Here is a 19,092-nt window from a genome sequence, read left to right as displayed (position 1 = left end):
TTATCGTCAAACTGATGTACAGAGAGGTTACAGTTTCATACGTTAGGCATTGGATACGTTTCTTGTACTGTTTGTTACCTCCTCCCTCATTCCCCCCTCTCCCCTCCCCCTTTCCCTTTCCCCCCATGAGTTGTTCAGTTGATTTACACCAAACAGTTTTGCAAGTATTGCTTTTGTAGTCATTTGTCTTTTTACCCTGTGTCTCTCGATTTTGGAATTCCCTTTCAGTTTCCTAGTTCTAATACCAATGTACATGGTTTCCAATGTACTCAGATAAGATACAGAGATAGTGCAAGTACAACCACAGAAAGGGGATACAAGAGGGTCATCAATAACAGAAGCTACAGTTTCACATCACATGTTGAAAGTAATTACAACAGTGATATAACAGTCATTTCCGTAACATGGAGTTCATTTTACTTAGTATCATCTTATATGTTCATAAGGCTATAGCTATTGGGCTCTTGTGATCCTCTGTTGTGACTAGCCTAAACCTGTGCTAATTATTCCCTCTGAGGGAGACCATAGAGTCCATGTTTCTTTGGGTCTGGCTCACTTCACTTAGTATAATTTTTTCCAAGTCCTTCCATTTCCTTGTGAATGGGGCAATGTCATTATTTCTGATAGAGGCATAAAACTGCAGCGCTTCTGCAGGGCAAAGGACATAGCTCACAAGATAAACAGAAAGCCACAGATTGGGGAACGATCTTTACCAGCCTTACAATGGACAAAGGTCTCATATCTAAAATATATGCAGAACTAAAAAAATTACATTCCTCCAAAACAAAACTGCAAAGAACCAAATAGCCCTCTCAACAAGTGGGCTAAAGACTCAAAAAGAGACTTCTCTAATGAGGAAATGAGAATGGCCAAGAGACATATGAAAAAGTGCTCTACATCACTGGCCATAAAAGAAATGCAAACCAAAACAACATTGAGATTCCATCTCACCCCAGTAAGAATGTCCAATATCAAGAAAACTAACAATGACAAATGCTGGAGGGGATGTGGCCAAAAGGGAACCCTACTTCATTGTTGGTGGGAATGTAAACTGGTTCAGCCAGTCTGGAAAGCAGTATGGAGATTCCTCAGAAGGCTAAACATAGAGCTCCCCTATGACCCAGCAGCCCCACTTTTGGGCATCTACCCAAAAGACCACAAACAAGAACACACTAAAGCCACCAGCACAACAATGTTCATCGCAGCACAATTTGTCATAGCTAGAATATGGAACCAACCCAGATGCCCCTCAGTAGACGAATAGATCCGGAAAATGTGGTACATCTACCTTTCTTTTCCTATAACCACAGAATGGTCTCAACCAGAAAGGAAATGCACTTAGCAGTAGAACGACTGCCTAATGCACGGTGTCTTCCTGTGCACCTCAAGCCACAGAGTCTCTTCTGAATTCTAGTTTGTTCTCACTCTCCTGGCCCACCAACATTGACAAGCATCCTGCCTGCCAAGATAGTAGTTGGCAGGCCTTCTCCCAGGATTAGGGATTAGAAGCTCCTCCTATGCTCTGTCGCTGCTTACAGATGAATTCTTCTCCCTCCTATTGGAAACTTTTTCACTTACTTTAAAAAAAAATAGCCCTGTCCTTCTACTTCATAATTTCTGACTAGCAAGTCTGCCACAAACCTTCAAAGGTTTTTTGGGCAGTTTTGTGCTTCTTTTCCTTGGACCCATCAGAGCCCATAGACCCTTAGAGAGATACAAATTGTGGACTCCCCATGGGGCCCAGAGGGAAGATAGATGAGCCAGACTTCTGGTGACCCTCCTTTGAAAGGCTGCAAGCATTTCATACTGTTCTATTTGTCTGTTGTCTAAGACCCTTCAATGCCAGGTAAAGTGCAAACCCTTTAATTCTGTTAGCCCTGTGGAGGGATTTCCCCTTTTGAGATGGGCTTAGTCTGCATAGACTGTCAGGTGTGTCTGCCAAGGAAATGTGCTCCATTGAAAAGAAAATCAACTATTAAGAAAGGAATGGAAGGGTCTAAATGGAGCTTATTCTTTCATACTGGAAAAACCGTGAATAAAAGTTACTTCAATTTGAACAAAGAACATTCTCTCCAATATTAGAGAAGAAATGCTTTGGGTGATAGTGAATAGGCCCTATTCTACTTTTACTATCACATGAGAAAACTCCCCCAAAGATCCAAATATAAATCAACAGGCCATTTTCTTGAACCAAAACACCAGAGGAAAGATTGAGTGTGAATTTTAGAATAGACACCTTTCCCAGAGCTGAGCCCAGAAAGTGGTCCAAAAGTACAGACAACTCACTCTCTGTGGCTGCCCCGGGCCTTCCTTTGCTGCTCAACCCCATGGGTATCTATGGGTGAGTGATAAGTGAACAAAGCTAATGTCAGATCAGGCATGATGGAGAGTGTATATGCCTTCTCCAGACCCTTTATCACTCAGAGTGAGTGTTTTATAGCCCTGCATAGAGGTTGCCATAAAACAACATTTTAAGGAGCTCAAAGCCATATTTCATCCACTAATGTCCTTTTGCCCCAAGAGGCAAAACAAACTAGCAGGTGGCTCAGGATTAACATCTTTATTACAGATGACCTCACTATTGTGTTCTCTATAAAGAAAAAATATTACAAAGCATTAACGCACTTTAACTATTAAATTAATACAGATTTACGGCTCATATCCGGATCTAAATTTCTGGGCTTGCAGGGTCATTATTTTTCTGTGATTTTTTTTTCTGACAACATTGCTAATGGGATCCAGAGCAAAATTGATATGAACTGTGATGGTGGATGCATGAATTCAGGAAAGCAGCAGGTTATGTCTCCCCATAAATCACTCCAGTGGCAGTTTTGCACTAGAACTTACACAAGTATTTTCAATATTTGAGCAATAGCCACAGAAGGATATTTAGCTGAGAAGATTCAAGTGCTAAGATTCCAATATTTACTTTGTTCTGACAAATGGCAAAACATGAAGACTGCACTTTAATTACTTGGAAAGGCTTTGGAGCATAACTTCTGCCCCCCCCCTCTCTCTCTCTCTCTCTCCTTCTCTCTCTCCTTCTCTCTTCCTATCTGTCTCTCTCTCACTTATATGTTTAAAGTAGCCATTACTTATTTTATCTTGATAGTCCCTACTGGATGTTGTGTTTATATATTCTATAGGTTGAAATTCCCCTCATCTCCACTCCCTTCTTGTTTTTAATGTTCAGCAGTGATCCAAAGCCCCAAAGATTTGGAGGTATGTGTCTTATAAGAACCTAAGACTAAGCCTTCTTCCTGCCATGCAAATTTCAAACATGGGACTCTAGGTCATCAATATGTTACAGGAGTAAAAGAGAGAAATGGGCTATGTGCCAGTTTAACTGCCATAGGAAGAAGCTCAAGAAAAGCAAGGGATTAAGAGAGGGCATTTGTAGGAGCTCTGACCTTGATCACAGAAACTTTTCCGCAAGGCTAGTATGGCATCCATGTGTAAAGTTTTTACACTGAGGTTAGCAACTTCTCTGTAGGGAAGGAAATGTATGTGAGGTAGCACCTTCAGTACCTAGGAAGAGGAGGAGAGAGTCTTTGAAAGGAAAGATTGTATTTTTCTATGGGCTGCGGGGCAGGGGGGCTACTAGGAAAAAGTGAACAGTGAAGTTTCTGGCTATTGTTTAGAACTTGCAGAGAAACTTTACCACCTATTCCAAGTTTCTGGTGTCATTAGGAGTAAGACAATATCTTAACATGTAAGCTATGAAAGTTCAGGGTTCCCAAAAGCATGGACCTATATGGCCCATGAAGCAACTTCAAAGCATCTTTACTTGAGAGCACATCTCCTTGATATTCATAGGAGCTACTGCTGGGCTCCTTCCAAACCCTAATGCCAACCTTTCCATGGCTAATCTGGGAGCAAAGGCATTGAAGCCTCAAGCTCCTGCTGACTAAGTAAACAGGTGAGTAATTCTAAGCACTTTCCAGGGAAGGTAGAGAGCAGGTATCTTAGAGGTGAAGCTAAGGTAGAGCCTCCTCCAGATCCCTCTCTATCACCAAACTATCTTCAAAATTACCATCCCTAGAAAACAACAAAGGTACCTCAAAAAGAGGATAGGAGGTAGAAACAAAGTTAGTTTAGTCAAGAACTGAGTTAAGCAAGGGAAACCAAATGTGAAATACAGGAACTCTAAAACCATCCCCAGTAATAGCTGCCATCTTGACAACATACATGTCAGCTTCAGTAGTCCTAGATCATGCTGTTCACTGCCCAGTCAAGAGCTATAATTCCTCTCTTCTCCCCATTTCCATTGATGAGGAGCCAAGAGACTAATCAGAAGATAGTGACAGTGTTCCAGAACACAACCAATTGATCCAAAAAGTCTCAGCAGAAGAGGGACAGATACATATGCCTAATATGTCCTGATTGCTTTGACCTCTGGCATTTAGGAAGCTTCTTCCCTCATTTCCCCCTGCCAAAAAAAAAAAAAAAAAAGGAAAAAAGGACATCTTTATAAGGAATGATGTGATATGGGACATCATTGGCCCTGGTATTTTTGGATTATTCCCATGGACATAATCCCCAAAGATTTGAAACACTTATCTTCCCTCACCCTCTAATCTAATGCATGGATATTTACTGACATATCAATAGCCAAGCTCATAGGAATCTGTGTACACATGGAGGTACACCCTGTGTGTGAGCTTAAGCTGGGTTGAGCCTCCTGTGCATACAAGGGACATCATATGCATATGTGTTAGTGTGCACTTATATACAACCTGCAGATACACAGACACATGCATGTGCATATGTGCATTGGTGATTAATGTATGTGTATGCATTAAATGATTATGCATGTGTGCACCCCCAGGTGTGCAAATGATGTGCACACGAACATGAGCTGGAAAGCATACCATGAGCATCAGTGCACATGGAAATTCTATGTCTGCATGTTTATATGAGTCTGGGTTCCTCAGCCCTACCACGCACCAGGCTGTTTGCAGCCAATGTGGAGCCGCTAATGATTTTAATGAGAGTGCCTCTGGATTCATATTTTTTTCATAAAATACATCACACTAAAACCAAATCAATGAGAAACATTAATTAGGGCCTTTGTAGATGCCTTCTGTGGTGGTGTTTTTCTTTTGAGAAGCACCAGACGAAGAATGCTGGGCTTTATTTAAGCTAAGTTGTTTGACATTTAGATGAGAGAAAAAGGGGAAGAAACTCACCAGCCCAGGAAACGTTTTTGACAGCTCTTTGTCATGCGAGGGAGAAAAAAGGCGCCGGCTGTGAGAGTCTACTTTGAAGCCCTGGAAATTTGTAATGAAAAATTTAAGATACAAGAGAGGCAGAAAGATGAGCTATTCAACGGGGCTCTGCATATATTAACACTTGTAATGCAAACTAAAGGTTTGCTATGTGTTTTTATAATTTGGCCGCTAATAAATATCTTCCAGAAGTGCTTTGATTTTTCTAAGCTTGGGTATAGAGTTCGAATCCATTAAAAAGTAAAAGAAACAATTGGCATTAAACCCAGGTCTCTGATTAGGGGATTGTGCACATCAATTATTACAGCAGACCGCTGACTGATTTCAAAGGATGCTGGATGCTTTGCACACTCGGAAGGAAGGCATGTATTTATGGACAACTCCTCCACTGTGACCATCCTCTACATCTTCCTCCAGATCAACCCATCTCAAGTACTTAACCTATCCTCTCCCTTGACTTTCTGAATATAATTACTGACAATTCTTCAGATGTCAGGGATCTGGAACGTGATCACCAATAGAAAAGTACCATTTTCATCTTTCAAAGTTCACTTCCTCTACAACCTTTGGAATTTAAGTTTCATTTCTCTTCTTCATCACAGAAGGTGGCTTGTCTGAGCACTCTTCCCAACTCTTCCTGGGCGCTTATACACGATCACCCCACCACTGCCACGCAAGACACTTCATACTGGAGCTCATGCTAGATTTAGATCTAGGTCAGGTTAGATTTCTGCTCCTTCTTGGCATTAATACTGCTCATCAATTATTTTGGCTCCAGATCACCCAAATGGCTTCAAATGCTATGTGGATTTCCTGATCAAAGCCTCCGGTATCTTGACTTTCTTAGGGAGCATTAGGAAGTGAAGGTTCACGATGGCTCTATCCTTCTCCTGTCAGCTATACCTATGGCTGCAGGTATAAAGACCACAGAACACAGTAAGTTATCAAATGCTCTTCTTTTATTCCAATCCCCTTCTCTCTCATATTCCCACTTGTACTTCATGAGATATTTGGCCTCAATTATTTCATGTTCACAGATACCCAACTTTTCCACTACCCAGTGGTAATCATTCTTATAGCCACCTTTGAGCTAAACACACCCTGTGCCAGGCACAATGCTATTCCTCACAATGCTAAGAAGTTGGTATTATTATCATCTTCATTCTTCAACATAAAAAAACAAGACCACCAAAGGTCATTAGGCAGTAAGTTCAAGAAACCTAAAGCCAAGTGTTTCTGACATTGATGCTTCCCCATCCGTCCCTCCTACCTGTTGCTTCCTGTGCCAAATCTTTATGGAGCTTGTGAATGGCCACCTGAGTTGTTCTTTGGACCTTCCTCCATATGTGCCTTACAATCATCTTACAATATCTTCTAAACCACCTTCGTTTACAAATAGTACAAATACTTTTAACTGATAATCTTTAGTGCCATCTGACACATCCAAGGGAAAACGGAACATATTCAGCAGGGAAACAGGCCCTTTTCACAGGCAGAGATAAGGATGAAAGGTGGACCTGCCACAAACCACCCAACATCTTCCAGACATTGCAAGCAAAGCAGGCTCTGTGGCTCACACCTGTAATCTTAGCTGCTCAGGAGGCTGAGATCTAAAGATCATTGTTGAAAGGCAGCCTGTGCAGACAAATCCAAGAGACTCATTTCCAATTAGCTAGCAAAAATCCAGAAGTAGAAGTGTGGTTCAAGTGAGAGAGTACCAGCCTTAAGCCCAAAAAAAAAAAAAAAAATCAAAGAAGCTAAATGAGAGTGTTGTGCCCTGAATTTGATCCCCATTTCTGGGGGCAGGGAGTGCAAACCGGCCAACTAACACATATATTAAAGAAGGAAGTCTTGGCTTCAAGAAGACCAAGAAGTTTATCAGAGCCACCTATGTGATAAACTACCTCCAAGCTTGTCCTCCCTTCCCCTCCCCACCTCTACCACAAGGATCATTATAACAATCTGGCCACAAAGAAGGACCTATCAATCCCCTACTTGTTCTAGAAAGTGGCTGCCTGGAGAAAATCCTATACTGCTATCACTAAGCTTTCCATCTTCTGACAGCCCCCATATGTGTGCATCCGCAAAGACAGCTCTGAGGAATGTTGGCATTCAGTGTCAGAGGTCTCATCTCTCAAATCTGACAGTGAGTCCTACTTCCTCATACTTGTGCTCTGACTACAAGTTTCTACAGAATACTCTGAGTCCTTAAATGTTGCAGATCCATTAAACAAAAGTAAATGCACACTAGTCAGAACCTCTCAGCTTCTAATCTATATCTGGGGACAAACAGTTCTTCATTTCAGGGGGCTTTCCAGGGCCTTTTAGGATGTTCAGCAGCACCCCTAAGATACCAAGGACAGAGATCCGGGTTATGAAAATAAGAAATGACTCTGGACATTGCCATCTATCCTGCTGGAGACAAACTCATTGAAGCTGGGAACAATTAAACTAGTCAATTCTCCAAGCAGCTATAAGAAAACAAAACAAGTAAAAGTGCCTTATAGGATGGCATAAAATGTATGTTACTGCCCTTCTCCAAACTTTTTGTCTCAGGACCCAGAAGTCAAGAATCTGTTATCATCCTCACACCTCTGAATATCTCAGAAATTCAATCTCCACTGAAGACCAACCTTCTGTCTAATAATGCTATTAGCTAACTTGTTTCCATCTACAAAACTGGACAGTACCACGAGAACTACAGACCCATTTGACTGCTTCCATGAGACCCAATGTGGGGATCTGGGCAGTGATCCTTCAGTCAGAGTCACCATTTATAAGGCTGGAGAAGAATTACCAAAGGAGATGATCTGGAAAGAGTCAGGGATATGGAATAAAAGAGATAGCTAGTTTGAACTGGCACTCTAAGAAGAGTTCAAGGTAGTTAAGTGGAAGGTATAAGTAGTTTCATTCTTTAACAAAGGGTATGACAGAAGGAGAGAGTGGAGGAAGTCAGGCTGGTAAGAGCTGAGGACCACTCTTCAACCCTGGGCCAGAAGGGGAAAGAGAAGGGAGTGATTAACAGCTAACCATTTCTGTTCAAGAGAAGCTTCAGAGACTAGATGCAAACAGCAACCCACCCACAGATACCGAGAAAGAAGAAGGTGGGAACAGATCCCATCCTCTGCTGGATCCCATTCTTTCCTCCAGAAACAAGGGAACAGTAGCCAATGAGCCAGACCTCCAGAGAACAGAGCAAAGTAGAGGAAGAAGTGAGTAGATCAAAGAGTAACAGAGGTAAAGAGGAATGAGAGGTGACTATTGTTCTGGGCTGCTCCATCAGCCGAGGCATCGTCAAAGATACAGATCAACTGAAGGCAAAGGCAGGGCCACAGAGGGCTGGGCTCAAGAACCAGTCTAGAGCAATGCATAGCAATCATCTTACTAAGTAAAATGAGCCAGTCCCACAAAAACAAGCATCACACCAAAAATGTGAAAACCCGCTCACTGTGGAAGCTAAGAGAAAATTAACTCTCTCCACACACAAAAAGACAAAGATATAAAGGTAAATAGGGTGTGAGCCATGAGAGGAGGGTGGGGGGAAGAAAGGAAAGGAAATATGGAGGGCTAAGAAGGACTAATAGAGGGGATGAATATGATGCAAGTAAATTACGTACATGTATGGAAATACCATGACAAACCCCTCATTTTGTATGATTTAATATATGCTAACTAAATAAGTGGCCTGGGAAGATTCTGAAAAGCATATGGTAATAGTAGCCTTGTACTGGCTGCAAAGCTGACTTCTGAAAAAAACTGGCTTGCTTGAAGAAGCAAGAATGAAAGGATATATCCAATCAAAACTCTTGAGCTACTGCCTACATTTCCTGGCATTCTCTGTAACTGGCTCAAATGGCATTTTCTTTAGATTATTCCCCTCAGAAAGATGGGTATCTTTGCAGAATCGTCTGTCTGAGCTCTCTTAGTGCCTAATCTGGTGTTTGCCAGAAACTGAAGCTTCACTGGGATTTTACATGTACATCTAATGCTGCGAGCCCTGGATTCCTGGACATGCTCATATAGTTGTGTGCTAGCCATGTGGGAGAGGACTACCCAGAATCATTGCCATAGTCCTTCCATTCCCTTCAGCAGGGATGGAATCTCTGCCACAGAGTGTGCACAGCTCAAGCAGGACTTCAACTACCTATGCATTCCTCAGCTGTCTCAAAGGGCCCTGGGAGGAGAGCAAGGACTAAAACCAACTGGGAGTTATAATGCTTTATGTCCCCCCAAACTGTATAAATTTTTATCAAGCCTATATTAATTAAATATGGTCTGAGTTAAGTACAGCCAGTCCACCATCACTCCAGCAGCAGGCTTCAGAGTACCAACTGATCTAGCAAGTTTGATGACAAACACAGATGCCTCTCAGAAAAGCTAGAGGTCCTCATTCTTCAGACACACACCCAGCATGACAGCACCAAGCCACCTGACTTTCTAGAGTCACAAGAATCCATGGTCTAGATTCCTTCAACCAGCCAGGATACAAGCTGTAGAGCTTCCTGCAGCACATGCAAGTTAGGCATAGACCACTGTCTCAGGAACTCCCACTCTAAGTCTTCTTTTCTTCTTTTCCCAGGCAGGCCCTGGCACTGAAAGTCCCTACAAAGTCTTTCAGTATGTTTGGTATCCTACATTAAAATACTCATGTGGGCCAGATGTGGGTAGATCACGTCTATAATCCCAGCTACTCAGACAACTGAGATCTGAGGATTGTGGTTCCAAGCCAGCCCTGGCAGGAAAGTCAGTGAGACTCTTACCTCCAATTAATCTCAGAGAAAGGCAGAAGTAGCCCTGTGTCTCAAGTAGGAAAGCTCTAGCCTTGAGCAAAAGTAGTTCAGGGACAGCACTCAGGCCCAAAGTTCAAGCCCCAGGATTAGCAAAAAACAAAAACTCCTTGTGGGCCAGATGCTTGTGAATCACACCTGTAATCCTAGCTACTAAGGCGATGGAACTGTGAAGATCATGGTTTGAAGTCAGCCTGAGCAGGAAGGCCTGTGAGGCTCGTATCTCCAAAAACCATTCAGAAAAAGCCAGAAGTGGAGCTGTAGCTCAAGTGGCAGAGCAAAAGAAGCTCAGGGATAGCACCCAAGTCCCAGGACCAGCATGAAAAAAAAAATCACCCCACAAAACAACAACAAAATCCCACTGTGCTTTTAATGTTTTGCATAGTGATGGTGATTTAGAGAACTTAGAAATAAGGTATCACTTCATAAGGAATATAACCCTATTTATATCACACTTAGATGGATCTAAAACAGACAAGTGATAACAGGAAGAGTTTAGAAGAGAGACAACCCTCACTGGTAGGTATGAGCTGCAATGCCATGGAGGTGGGTGAGGGCAGGACAAGGAAGTGAGTCGAAGAGGAGGCACTTAAGCCACCTGTCCTTGCTTAGATCTGGAATGTGCCCCAATGTGTTGAAGGCCTGTCACAGGCAGAGCTTTTGAGTGATTGGATCCTAAGAGCAGTGACCCCATCAATGAATTAATCCATGGATAGGCTCATAACCTGATGAGCCCCTTGGAAGTGATAGCTTTAAGGAGTGGATCCTTGGGGATGTGCTCTTCATGACTATATCTTGTTCCAGGGTTCTGCCTCTCTCTTTCTCTCCACCTCCTCTCTCTGCTTCCTGGCTTCCATGAGTTGAACAGCTTTGCTTGGCTATACCTTCCCCACTACAAAGGGCTGCCTCAGCACAGACCTTCAGCAACGGGGTCTGGTCATGGACTGCAACCTCTGAAACCATGAAACAAACCTCCTTACTTTTAAGTTGATTTTTTGGTCATAGCCAGGGATAGCTAACATAACACCCTGGTCCTACGGGCAGAGTTATTAGCTGAAATAACCACTTTTTTTGAGTACTTTCTAATGTATAGGACATTCCCCATTCCCTTCCTGCAGACCTTCCTGCTGTTTGTGACCACTGGGACAGTTTTAGGAAGGAGAAGATGTTCTGGTCATGTTGGTTAAATAACTCTATCTATGGTTTTCTGTTCGAAGCTGACTTCTTAATTATGCGCTATTGCCTGGACATAAATGCATTTATGTATATTAATTTTTGCTCCACTTAGCAGACTGGTCACCTAATTAAATGTCTTCAGTTGTTTTATTGAAAAAAAATATAACGTCCCCCCTTCTCTCCTCCCCCCTGGGTCCCTCCTTCCCACTTAGCTCCTCTGTTGTACTGTGAATTTAAACACACTATTTGTTGCTTTTCACTCCATTCATTTGTAACCCTCATGCCACTGCATTTATAGGAACTGATATTAAAAAGTAATATCCAAGACTAAAGTCGCTAGACTGTTTAGTAGATTTTTAAATTGAAACCAGAATTATACAGATTTTTCATTCTGATAATTCCACCAATTCACTAATTCTTTAATCTTTACAGGTCATTGAGCAGATCCACATTAATGAGATGTAGTTAAGAATAAATTTTACACTTTTTCCTTTTTTTCTTGAAAAATGTTTCCTATCATTTGTAAATTAGAAAGAACTTGTTCCATTTATGGTCCATTTATTTAAAATAATCGAATGCATGGGATCTGACTGAACACTGTGTGTAATGATGCTTTTAAACAAATTACCATTTATTTATAAGCAAGAAATAGACTTTTTTTAATAAAAAAAAAGCACCCAGACTTGGTTGCATTATTAATCGTATTCTTTAGGCCCACCAGCTTTGGTGAGGGGAGACAGAGGGAGGGAGGGGGAGGGAGGGAAAGAGAGAGAGAGGAAGAGGGAGAGAATATAGTTTTAGAATGCACAGAGGGAAAGAGAGAAGAAAAGAAGGAGAGAGAGAAGGGGGAGAGAGAGGGAGAGATTTAATTCAGCAAGGTTGAAGATTTGAGAGTAAAACAGAAAAAGATTTATAGAAAAGCAGCATTTTCCCCTTTTGGGGGAAATTTCAACTATTACTGAAATCAAGGTATAAAGAGTCATCTATCTCCAAATCCCCTCTGTAAATACAGGCTAATACCACGCACCCAAAGCAAAGAGCAGAGTCAGTTCTCACCCAGCCTGGTTTATGTTGCCAGGCATAAGGACATGGAGGAACAGCAGAGCCCTTCATCCCAGCCAGGGCAGAGCATGCGCAAGTATGCAAGGCCCACCTCTTCCAACCAGGAGCCAACGATTTCCTACTTAGAGAATAATTGCATTTTCATGAAATGCTGCAGAGTTAATTGCTTGGATTCAAGTATTGCAAATTACTATTATTCCTTACCACACACTACTGCAGGGAGGAAAATGTTTGTCCTGTTAAGTGTTACTTAAAGAGCTTGAGTTTTAGTGAACTGAGGGAAGTGGCTGACTATGCTGAGAATTAAAAGGGAAAAATCATTCTGGCTGCACTAGTGTTAGTCCTGTCCATGTATAGGACCCTCTCCATTCTCTTTTTCATAGTTCTATTGGTCCACTTAAGAATACATAACTAGTAGGTGCTGCCTGAAACCTTAAAAACTTCTGGGATTCAAGCCCTGCTCCATGACCCTCCACTTCCAAGAACTGTAAAATTCATCTGTCACTGTCAACCCCAGCAAAGCTATCTGAAGGATTCCTGTTCATCCATTCCATTTCTTTGAGATGGAGTCTTGAGGTGTGGAATAAGGCTAAGGAGTGCAAAAAGTAGAGAGAAAAAGAGAAGAAAATTAAAAGACAGAAAATGTGTAGGGAGCTGTGGTAAACTATAATGCCAGAGGAATCCAAGCTGCTAACCAGAGTAACAATAGTTTTCAAGACCTAAAAGAACATATAGTCTGAACTACTTCCTGTCAGCATTATCCCCAGAAACCATGGGGGGAAAATTAATAAGGAAAGGTACTTAGAGATAAGATGACTGAATCATAGATAACTTTGGTGTTGCCAACACTAAATATAAGATCTAGTTATTTACTGAATAATGAATGAGTGCATACGTGGCATTATGCTGCTTTTCAAAAATGGCAAAAGCAAGGGGGGGGTTCCTGCCTAGAGGAAGTATAAAGTATATTGAATACTGTCAAAATAGATTATTTACAACTATGAAAACAGAGCAAGGAAACCTGTTGGAGGTGGTGTTTCTTAGAGGGAAGAGTGCAGGGGTATGAGAGAGGGGGTGAAATTGACCAAAATACAGGGTAAACATGTAGAGATGGAACAATGAAATTCTTCCCTTTCTCTTTATAACTAGTGTTGGCCTAAATAAATAAATTACAGATCTAGACACTACAGTCTATTTACTCTGTAGCTATCAAAACAGTAATTGATTACTAAATCAATGGTTTGGAAAGCATAGACAATGACCAGTAGTGGCTGTGCCCCACCAGGATGAATCTTACCAAGTAAATACCGTGAGATTGTTTTCACTGATTTATGAATAAATAGACCAAGACTGTTTTATTGTAAGTCAAGTGTTTCACACAATAGGCTTTGATGTGTCAACAATCAGGAAACAGTAGTAATGTGCGTAATACTTGTTTGAATATCTATATTGAAAGTGATAATGACTCAGGTATAAAATCTCTACTCAAATGCTGTAGGCCCCTTTACTGTGGGCTCCTATCAGAAAGTGAAGTTAACAGAAGAGACTGTGAATGGGAACTTTGTTTTAGGAAACCCAGTCTTTATGGTTCTTCCTAGCCTTTGCCCACTTAGTATTTCTCCCAGCATTGTAAAAGATTCTGCGAACACATTCACCAACTTCTGTAGGTGACAAAGTATTGGGAGGATCCCCACATAACTTAATGAAGTACTGGTAAGTATAAACATAAAGTCCTCAAAAAGCTCAAATATACTCAAGAGGCTCAGTTCTGAGGATTGAGGTTCAAAGACAGCCCAGCCTTAAAGTTAAGAGACACTAATCTCCAATAACCAACAAAAAGCCAGAAATGTAAGTGTGATGCAAATGGTAGAGTTCCAATTTTGAGCAAAAAATATCCAAGCAAGACTGTGATACTGTGAGTTCAACCCCCTGTACTAATGCAGACATATGCATACCTGTGCCTCCTCCCCCCAAAGCTAAAAAAAAATCAACCCTTCATAAGTAGACATGTACAATCCTTAGCTAAATAGAAGCTTGGGTTTTAATTGTAGGTTTAATATGCAAAAACTATCTGATATGATTGCCAAGGGTTTGCTGGTGTTTCTAGCCAAGGAACTACTACAGGAAGATGGCAGTTGGTTGAAGGAAATGAGGTGTGATATCACACAGAAAAGTCTTTGACAGATAGGAGTACTGTTTTAAATATCTGAAGGGCTGTCTTTTGGAAAAGGGAAAAGTCAAGTCCTTTACTATTCAATGGGAAAATGTCCCAGTTGGACATGTCTAGAAATAAGACAGGATGCCTTGTTATGTACCCCTATTCAGCAGGAAGCCATACAGGCCCTGAGGGAGCTGTTACGGAGGTGTTCTAGAAAAAGACATTGTACCTAGTAACTCAAATCCATACACTTCTAAGATGCCTAGGTTCTGTGACCCATTCCATTAAGTTCAGTGTTACATGCTTGGATGTAGAGTTGGGTGTTGATTATACATGAATGCCATGATGAACCAAATAACACAGCTGGAGAACCTGAAAGTCTGCAACTCAATTTTCCACCTCAGTTGATACATTCACATGTAATAATACAATCAGACACCAAATCCATATTTCACAAAAGAATCCATATTTCACCAAAATCTAAGACAAAAATCCATATCAGGAAAAGGATGATTTTAGTTTATTTTTAATTGACAAATTAAAAAAGTATGTATTTATAGTATATAACATTTTGATGCATGTAAACTCTGTGGAATAGCTAGCTATTTAACATGTGCATTCACTAATATATTTATCATTTTTGGTTAAAAAATAATCCACTTAAAGTCTACTGAGCAATCTTAATCTCTAAATATATTTTTCTTAACTGTAGTCACCATGATGTACTACGAATTTCCTGCACTTGTTCTAATTGAAGTTTTGTGTGCTTTGATCTAAATCTCTCCAACCCCTGCACTCCAAGTTTCTATAAATCTCCATTTTTACATTTTTTTTTAATTTTCATCATTGTTACTGAAAAGGCAATGTACAGAGGGGTTACAGCTACATAATTCAGAGAAAGAGGGCATTCCTTTTTGAACAATGTCACCCCTTCCCTCATTCTTTTTCTATCTTTTCCTCCCTCCCCTACCCAGATATTCTAGTATCACTTCCTTATTGCTCATCAATTCTCCCTCCCACAGACAGATAACTGAACAAGACAAAAAGAAACCAAAAACAGCAATAAAAATAACTTCTTGTTTCCATTTCCTGGTGCGTTTTGATAAATATTATTTTATATGATTAGATGCACATAGCTATTATGCCTTTGTGATCCCTCCTAGACAAGTAAACTTACTGCATGGTGAAAGAAAAAGAATACACTCAGGCTTGGAGACCTCACACAGAGTGAGACCAAAGGAAGATATTGTTAGGAGAGAATCACAAAACGACCATTTTTCTCTTTTTTGTTAAGTTCAACTCAGACTCCACAAAGCAATGTGATTGTGCAATACTTGTATTTCTATGTCTTTCTTATGTCGTTAAAAATAACGACATTTGATTTTATCCATATTATTGCTACATTCATATTCTCTCTTAGTATCCTGTTTTATATTTATTATATTTTCTACATTTATTCTCCTATTGATAGACATTTAGTTTGATTGTTTATCTTGGCTGATATGAATAATACTACAGTGGACATGGAGATACAGATAACTTTGTAACATGCTGATTTCATATATTTTGAGTATATACCCAGTGATGGCATTGCTGGATCATGGTAGCAATTCTGTTTTTAAGTTTTTAGGAGCCTCCAGTCTATTCTCCATAATATCTGTACTAATTTACATTCTCACCAACAAAGTGTCAGGGTTCCCACAGTTATTATCCTCTGCTCCTCGTATTAGCAGTGTTCTAGCAGGTGGGAGGTAATATTTCATTGTGAACAATGATACTGAGCACTTTTTCTTACACCTACTGCCAAGACTTCCTTTGAAAAAAATATCTGTCCTGGAAACTTACAGTGCTTTTATATTGAATAAGCTTCACATTCTGAAGAACACTCTATTTTCTCTACTATTCTCACTATTTTGCCAAGAGTTGGAAACGCTCTTGTAGCTAAAACTAGTATCCAGAAACCACAGATATGGCATCAGGACTCACCCTACCTAGCCTGTCCCCATCCTGTCCTTCATCAACCCAGCATGAAAATGACAGTGATCCAAAAATAAATGAATCTGTTTTTTGTAGTGACTTCCCAAAGTCTTCACAAAACTGTTTGCTTAAACTTAGCTCTATCAGTCAGTCCTCAGCCAAACAAAGTATCATTTAATGCCTCCACAGACATTTACATCAAAGAATGGTATAAGTCAGAAAAAAACACAAACACTAAATGCAAATCTCATTTTTCTCAATAATTATTGTCAGCTGTCTCAACATTTTTTTTTCCAGTCCTGGGGGTTAAACTCAGGGCCTCAGCACTGTCCCTGGCTTTCTTTTGCCCAAAGCCAACACTCTGCCACTTGAGCCACAACACCACTTTGGGCTTTTTCTATTTATGTGGTGCTGAGGAATTGAACCCAGGGCTACATGCATGCTGGGCAAGCACTCAACTGCTAAGCCACATTCCCAGCCCCTGTCTAAACATTTAAGCTTGCACTATTGTTTATTACTCTGAGATTACAAAGGTTATCTCCATCATATAAGTTAATCTATATACAGGCATTCTGTTTGGTCAGTTCATTTATTACTATGTAAAAACCAAGGTTTGCAATTGTTAGGACAGTTTTTTATGTATCAAATCTTGGAACTAAAATCCCACCATGTCATTCCTATTTTCAAAGTGTTCACCTGCATACATTCTTCCAGATATGTTGTAAATGTTGGTCACGTTTCAGAAAGAGACTCTCTTTAAGATTTTAATTGAAACTAAACTTACAGAATGATTTTGAAAGAGTCAGCATCATCTGTTAATAAGTGTTCTCATCTAGGAGAATGCATATTGCCCCATCAGTATTTATGCAACATCGCTTATAGGCCTTTTCAAATATTTTGTAAGGTTTTTGTTCCTCTGTGCTGATCCTTAGGCTTGAATTCAGGGCCTGGATGCTATCCTTTAACTCTTTCTGCTCAAGGCTATCACTCTACAATTTGAGCCACAGCACCACTTCTGGCTTTTTCTGTGCTAAACTGGAGATAAGAATCTCAGGGACTCTGCTGTCCAGGATGACTTCAAACTGCAATCCTCAAATCTCAGCCTCTTGAGTAGCTGAGACTATAAGCATGAGCCACTAGCGCCCAGCAACATTTTGTAGTTTTATTCATAAGGTCTATAAGATTATTTTTGATAATTTAATCTTAGATTTTTAGAGATCGTCTCATCTTTTCACAACATGTTTTCTGGTTCATAAGAAATCTGGGATGGGGGTTTGCATTTTGATGCCTGTACTGGGGCTTGAACTCAGGGCTTGGTGCTTTCCCTTAGCTTTTCCCACTCAAGGATGACACTGTAGTATGTAAGCTGTAGCTCTAGTCCCAATTTTTGGTTGTTAATTGGAGATAAGAATCTCTCAAGCTTTTTTCTTTCTGAGCTGACTTCTAACCACAATCCTCAGACCTCAGTCTCCTGAGTAGCTAGGATTACAGCTATGAGTCACTGGCATTCGGCTAAGAAAATCTGGTTTTTTAACATTGTTGTATACTTAACCTTCTTTCAAACCATTGCATGCAATAGTGTTTCTAAGGGATTCATGAAGCGTTTTCTAAGAATCCTCAAGAATATTTTTGCCTAATAATGATTTTTATTTTTGTACTGCAGTAGTTAGTTAGGACAAATAATGTGGAGTAGGAGTGGTGATTGTATTATTGTAGTATCCTTTACTCACTGGGTTATTTGCAATGTCTCTCAATGAAACCTTAGGAGGCTGTGCAATAAACTGTTGGGATAAGGGAAATAGAGGTTCTATACTCACTCCTCTGTGAGGTTTTGATAAGCTGCTCTCAGTAACTCACAATTAAATTTAGTGAATCACAACCCTCTACCAATACATTTGTTGTATTCTTCAGGGGTATCTGAGCAGGCACATGTTGAGAAGATGAGAAATCTGTGTTGTTGTGCTCCATTGCCTGGTCATATTTGATGTCTGTTTAGGGTAAATATTCTGAAGGAATGTATTTCTGCATGCCTACATTAATGAAGAGTGCACTCTCTCTGTCTCTCAATTTCTCTTTCCCTCTATCTCTATCTGTATATCAGTTTAAAATAGATAGGAATCTTCACGACATGTGTACTACAAACCTAATAAGATTAGGAAGGGCAGCATAGGCTCCTGCAGCAAGCAAGTTCCCGCACTATTGTTCACAACTTGCTGACATTGTTTTCAGGTGTCTTGAAGCTCTATTCATCTTCAGACATCTTATGCTTCCACCAAACTGACTTGTATATATGCTTTCTAATTCCTGTGCCTTCTCCCTGCTTTCCCCTATTCTTTCCTTTTTTGCTTTCACCTGCCCAAATCCCAACCAAACACTCCTTCAATGAAGGCTCCTGATATGATGTCTCCTCTTCACATCTACCTTAACTTGTTTCCACACAACCCTAATGGCACTGATCTCTGTCTTCAAAATATCAATTCATCTCATCTCTGCCTGTGGGTAATGAGTTTCTTGAAGGACTTAGGCCTGATTTAATTTTCTATTCCCTACACTATTTTATAAGGGTGTATAATCAATGCATGGTGACGCATACAGGCTGCAAAACTTCCATCCTAGCTGTCTTTCTAGGCGAGTGGTTATGGGTATGTTATTAACCTTTTTGCCTCAGTTCCCCCCTTAGCATTATGATATAAATGTTATCTAC

The sequence above is a fragment of the Perognathus longimembris genome, chromosome 13, assembly GCF_023159225.1.
Source record: "Perognathus longimembris pacificus isolate PPM17 chromosome 13, ASM2315922v1, whole genome shotgun sequence".
Lineage (NCBI taxonomy): Eukaryota > Metazoa > Chordata > Mammalia > Rodentia > Heteromyidae > Perognathus > Perognathus longimembris.
The sequence above is the reverse complement of the archived record's forward strand: the minus strand, read 5'-3'. Positions refer to the sequence as shown.